The 5704-nt window shown below is 33.5% G+C and overlaps 1 protein-coding gene and 1 long non-coding RNA gene across 4 annotated transcripts in view; both read right to left on the bottom strand.

Annotated features, from left to right (window-relative positions):
- The window catches only part of LOC109833629, a 6299-nt gene extending 3920 nt beyond the window's left edge, over positions 1-2379 (bottom strand). Inside the window, exon 1 of the long non-coding RNA XR_002245284.1 lies at positions 2055-2379. This is a non-coding gene — a long non-coding RNA (uncharacterized LOC109833629). The remainder of the gene's footprint in view (positions 1-2054) is intronic.
- LOC109833625 overlaps positions 1-5704 on the bottom strand; it is an 86448-nt gene that overhangs the window by 74849 nt on the left and 5895 nt on the right. The gene's annotated exons all lie outside the window — the stretch shown is intronic.

Below are 5704 nucleotides of genomic sequence, written 5' to 3'. Positions count from 1 at the left end.
TTGCTTATTGTAGATTCTTACGTGGCTGAAATAAGCTTTAATGTATTTTTGTAGTAATCACGTCCAGCATCCTTATTTAATCTAAGTTGTCTGATAAAAATTATTTTGGTGAACACTAATCACACTTTAGCGGAAATGTCAGTAAGTGGCTGCTTAAGAATCAATCTCAGTGAGCCACTTAGCTTTATGTTAGCTATACATCGACATACAATCCAACATATTGGCTTCCCTACGAACATGTGACAACTCATGCCTGCAGGGTGGCACGCAAAAAACTGATAAATCTTTTGCAAAAAGGAAAAAACCAGCTAGATATAACCAAGTAATATCATGATGATCAATATGTGTGTGTGTGAGAGAGAAGAAATATTGTATCAATTTAGTTGCATCAGCAGAATTCTCAATAAAAGTTCCCCATATTAAACTTCACTTTATCAAACACTAGTATTACTTGAGCTGAAAATTTTTACCAACATGAAATAAAGCATGGATAAATTAACAAACTTGTATCAAACTAAATTTAAAACTAGCTCGAAACCTCTAATATGCCTCTTCACAATCATACTTTAAGCTTCTCTTTCTTCGGTTCTTGTAGAAATTGCAAATCAAGCTGAAGGACAGAGTATTGAATCTTAAAATGTTCTTTGTTATCTTTGATCACTAAAATTATCTCCTAGGGCCTTATAAATTATAATGGTGAGATATCTAACATATACATAAATATAAGCTTGTAGATGCTTCAGTATGGCTGTTATTGTTGCACGTAAATAAATAGACTATGGTAATTGTCAAGAAAAACATCACCTATTAAGAGTAAACTTGTTTACAATTTTTTTAAAAAAAATTCCTGTTTTTCCATGTTTTTCCATGTTTTCTTCCAGTTATAAAAAGTTACTGGTAGTTTACACCATTAAAGCCTAGCTAGTTTACACCATTAAAGCCTAGCCATGCCATCCTATTTCTCTTAGTTTTAGGGCATGTATGGTTTGAATATCATTTAAAAAAAGGAACAGGAGAAGTGGACAAAAAATAGTTTCCAAGTGTTTCTACAAATTTTTATGAAATTTATTTCGGTTGTGTCAAAAATTAGGGGTTTCTATCTTGAGTACTTTTCCTAGTTTGGTTCAAAAGCACAAAATAAGGAAGCCCAAAAATAAGAAAAGGTTTCTCCCCTTTTTTTTGTTTGTTTCACTTGAGAAAGAAGAAAAGAGGAAAAGGTGTCCACCAAGTAGAGAAAAGGGTAACATTTTAATGGGATAAAGTGGGTTTTGTCAGATTGTCACTCCTTTTCCAGAGGAAGTGGGTTTCTACTAAATATACCCCTTTTCTTTACTTTATAGAAATCTATCTCTTTAATTATTTTGTAAACCCAAATGAGTTTTAGGAAACCTATAGACACCATTTAATTACAAAAATGTCATTGTAAGACGGTTTCGATAAAAATTTCTATAAATTTGGTGAACCAAACACCCCTTAGAATAGGGATATTTACACTACTACTGCTACACTACTACAATATACGAGAGAAATTTGTGGGTTCCAATTCTCTTTTATATACGAGAGAAAATTGTGGGTCCAATTCTCTTTTAACTATTTTGAAAATATATGATTTATCAAGGGAGCCCACACTTCTCGCTTACAGTGTGGAAGTAGTGTTGGAAGGAGTAGTGTAATTATCATTATTCTAATTTTACGCTTTCCATAGATTTGCAAATTGTCTTTGCACTTATCAGGTGAGGTATAGGGCGTTTCATTGAAAGATATATGCAGTAATCCAGTGCCCAACTCCATAAATCCCTCACTCAGGACACACTCATATTAAGCTAAGCCCATAACCAGAAGCAATAACAATAAGAATAAATATTATATTTTGGTCCAAGCAGATCCAGAAAGATTGATGTCAAAACCTCTTAAACGCATACTTCTTGAAAAGTCTTCACCACATCACAGTGTTGGTAATAATACTATTTCCTTTCTCCCTTCAGGCGCAAATAATGGATGTTCTAAATAGAATAAGGCATGCACATAGCCATAATAAAATAAAATAAAAATACCTTTGATCAGTGGAGATCTAGTTCCTCTTCTAGCCCCAACTCTACATGCTATTCAATCTGCACGGATTCCCTAAATTGTTGCATCAATATTGAAGGCTCTAAAATAAAATCAGGGAAAGTTAGTTCCGGCAATTTTAAACTTGACTCTTTGTCTTTCCACTTCTTCCACACAAGATAGTCTCCTAGAAGGACATTTTCGAACAACGCTATTTGACGTAGAACTGCATCCACCTGCAAAAATCGATAACAGGACTGATATTTGCATTCCAAGCATGTGTCTACGTCTAAAGAATTAAACAGCCTAATATCAAGCAGATCTAACAACTACAATGAAAAGCTAATTAAAAATGAGACAAATTTAACAGTGAACAATTGAAGGATTTTGTTTAGGGGTAACCGATTTAGAAAATTTCACTACCTAAGTTTCAAAATGCATCTATTTTTTCTAAGATTTTATAACAATCAATGCCATAAATGAGGAAATTAGCGCTATTGACGATAAACTAATTATAAAAGGAACCATGTTAATGAGGTGGATAAAATGTCTATTGGTCCTCCATTTTTATAAGGGCCACGAGAGCAACTACCCCCCCTGCACCCCCCAACCCCCCTTTACAAAAAAATGTAACACATGTTCACCTTTACATCTTTCTCTTAGTCATTTTAAAGTTCATCTATGAACCTTTCTTTTAGTTCGTAGACAACTTCAGCCAGTCCAAATTAAAGTCCATTTGCAATGGAGCTAAAGGAGATTCATGGGCACATGGATAAAGAATGGTGTTAATATCCAATCAAATCAAATTACTGATTATAGTCATTGGCAACAAGAAATTACCCCCTTTTTTCATCTCCATGCTTCTGTGGAGAACAAGCAAAGCAGATGTCTCAAGAAGACATGAGGTAAATAAAATCTAACCCAAAATATTATACATATCCTCAATATATAGTTATATAATAATAAACTCAGTTGGAAAGAAAACTAAAACTATCCTAATTTGAAGTTAAGCCTTAAATGTCATGCTTTTTGCTTATTGTAGATTCTTACGTGGCTGAAATAAGCTTTAATGTATTTTTGTAGTAATCACGTCCAGCATCCTTATTTAATCTAAGTTGTCTGATAAAAATTATTTTGGTGGACACTAATCACACTTTAGCGGAAATGTCAGTAAGTGGCTGCTTAAGAATCAATCTCAGTGAGCCACTTAGCTTTATGTTAGCTATACATCGACATACAATCCAACATATTGGCTACCCTAAGAACATGTGACAACTCATGCCTGCAGGGTGGCACGCAAAAAACTGATAAATCTTTTGCAAAAAGGAAAAAACCAGCTAGATATAACCAAGTAATATCATGATGATCAATATGTGTGTGTGTGAGAGAGAAGAAATATTGTATCAATTTAGTTGCATCAGCAGAATTCTCAATAAAAGTTCCCCATATTAAACTTCACTTTATCAAACACTAGTATTACTTGAGCTGAAAATTTTTACCAACATGAAATAAAGCATGGATAAATTAACAAACTTGTATCAAACTAAATTTAAAACTAGCTCGAAACCTCTAATATGCCTCTTCACAATCATACTTTAAGCTTCTCTTTCTTCGGTTCTTGTAGAAATTGCAAATCAAGCTGAAGGACAGAGTATTGAATCTTAAAATGTTCTTTGTTATCTTTGATCACTAAAATTATCTCCTAGGGCCTTATAAATTATAATGGTGAGATATCTAACATATACATAAATATAAGCTTGTAGATGCTTCAGTATGGCTGTTATTGTTGCACGTAAATAAATAGACTATGGTAATTGTCAAGAAAAACATCACCTATTAAGAGTAAACTTGTTTACAATTTTTTTAAAAAAAATTCCTGTTTTTCCATGTTTTTCCATGTTTTCTTCCAGTTATAAAAAGTTACTGGTAGTTTACACCATTAAAGCCTAGCTAGTTTACACCATTAAAGCCTAGCCATGCCATCCTATTTCTCTTAGTTTTAGGGCATGTATGGTTCGAATATCATTTAAAAAAAGGAACAGGAGAAGTGGACAAAAAATAGTTTCCAAGTGTTTCTACAAATTTTTATGAAATTTATTTCGGTTGTGTCAAAAATTAGGGGTTTCTATCTTGAGTACTTTTCCTAGTTTGGTTCAAAAGCACAAAATAAGGAAGCCCAAAAATAAGAAAAGGTTTCTCCCCTTTTTTTTGTTTGTTTCACTTGAGAAAGAAGAAAAGAGGAAAAGGTGTCCACCAAGTAGAGAAAAGGGTAACATTTTAATGGGATAAAGTGGGTTTTGTCAGATTGTCACTCCTTTTCCAGAGGAAGTGGGTTTCTACTAAATATACCCCTTTTCTTTACTTTATAGAAATCTATCTCTTTAATTATTTTGTAAACCCAAATGAGTTTTAGGAAACCTATAGACACCATTTAATTACAAAAATGTCATTGTAAGACGGTTTCGATAAAAATTTCTATAAATTTGGTGAACCAAACACCCCTTAGAATAGGGATATTTACACTACTACTGCTACACTACTACAATATACGAGAGAAATTTGTGGGTTCCAATTCTCTTTTAACTATTTTGAAAATATGTGATTTATCAAGGGAGCCCACACTTCTCGCTTACAGTGTGGAAGTAGTGTTGGAAGGAGTAGTGTAATTATCATTATTCTAATTTTACGCTTTCCATAGATTTGCAAATTGTCTTTGCACTTATCAGGTGAGGTATAGGGCGTTTCATTGAAAGATATATGCAGTAATCCAGTGCCCAACTCCATAAATCCCTCACTCAGGACACACTCATATTAAGCTAAGCCCATAACCAGAAGCAATAACAATAAGAATAAATATTATATTTTGGTCCAAGCAGATCCAGAAAGATTGATGTCAAAACCTCTTAAACGCATACTTCTTGAAAAGTCTTCACCACATCACAGTGTTGGTAATAATACTATTTCCTTTCTCCCTTCAGGCGCAAATAATGGATGTTCTAAATAGAATAAGGCATGCACATAGCCATAATAAAATAAAATAAAAATACCTTTGATCAGTGGAGATCTAGTTCCTCTTCTAGCCCCAACTCTACATGCTATTCAATCTGCACGGATTCCCTAAATTGTTGCATCAATATTGAAGGCTCTAAAATAAAATCAGGGAAAGTTAGTTCCGGCAATTTTAAACTTGACTCTTTGTCTTTCCACTTCTTCCACACAAGATAGTCTCCTAGAAGGACATTTTCAAACAACGCTATTTGACGTAGAACTGCATCCACCTGCAAAAATCGATAACAAGACTGATATTTGCATTCCAAGCATGTGTCTACGTCTAAAGAATTAAACAGCCTAATATCAAGCAGATCTAACAACTACATTAATGAAAAGCTAATTAAAAATGAGACAAATTTAACAGTGAACAATTGAAGGATTTTGTTTAGGGGTAACCGATTTAGAAAATTTCACTACCTAAGTTTCAAAATGCATCTATTTTTTCTAAGATTTTAAAACAATCAATGCCATAAATGAGGAAATTAGCGCTATTGACGATAAACTAATTATAAAAGGAACCATGTTAATGAGGTGGATAAAATGTTTATTGGTCCTCCATTTTCATAAGGGCCACGAGAGCAACTACTCCCCCCTGCACCCCCCC

The sequence above is a fragment of the Asparagus officinalis genome, chromosome 3 (genome assembly GCF_001876935.1).
Source record: "Asparagus officinalis chromosome 3, Aspof.V1, whole genome shotgun sequence".
NCBI classification, from domain to species: domain Eukaryota; kingdom Viridiplantae; phylum Streptophyta; class Magnoliopsida; order Asparagales; family Asparagaceae; genus Asparagus; species Asparagus officinalis.
This window is presented reverse-complemented; position numbering and strand designations above follow the sequence as displayed.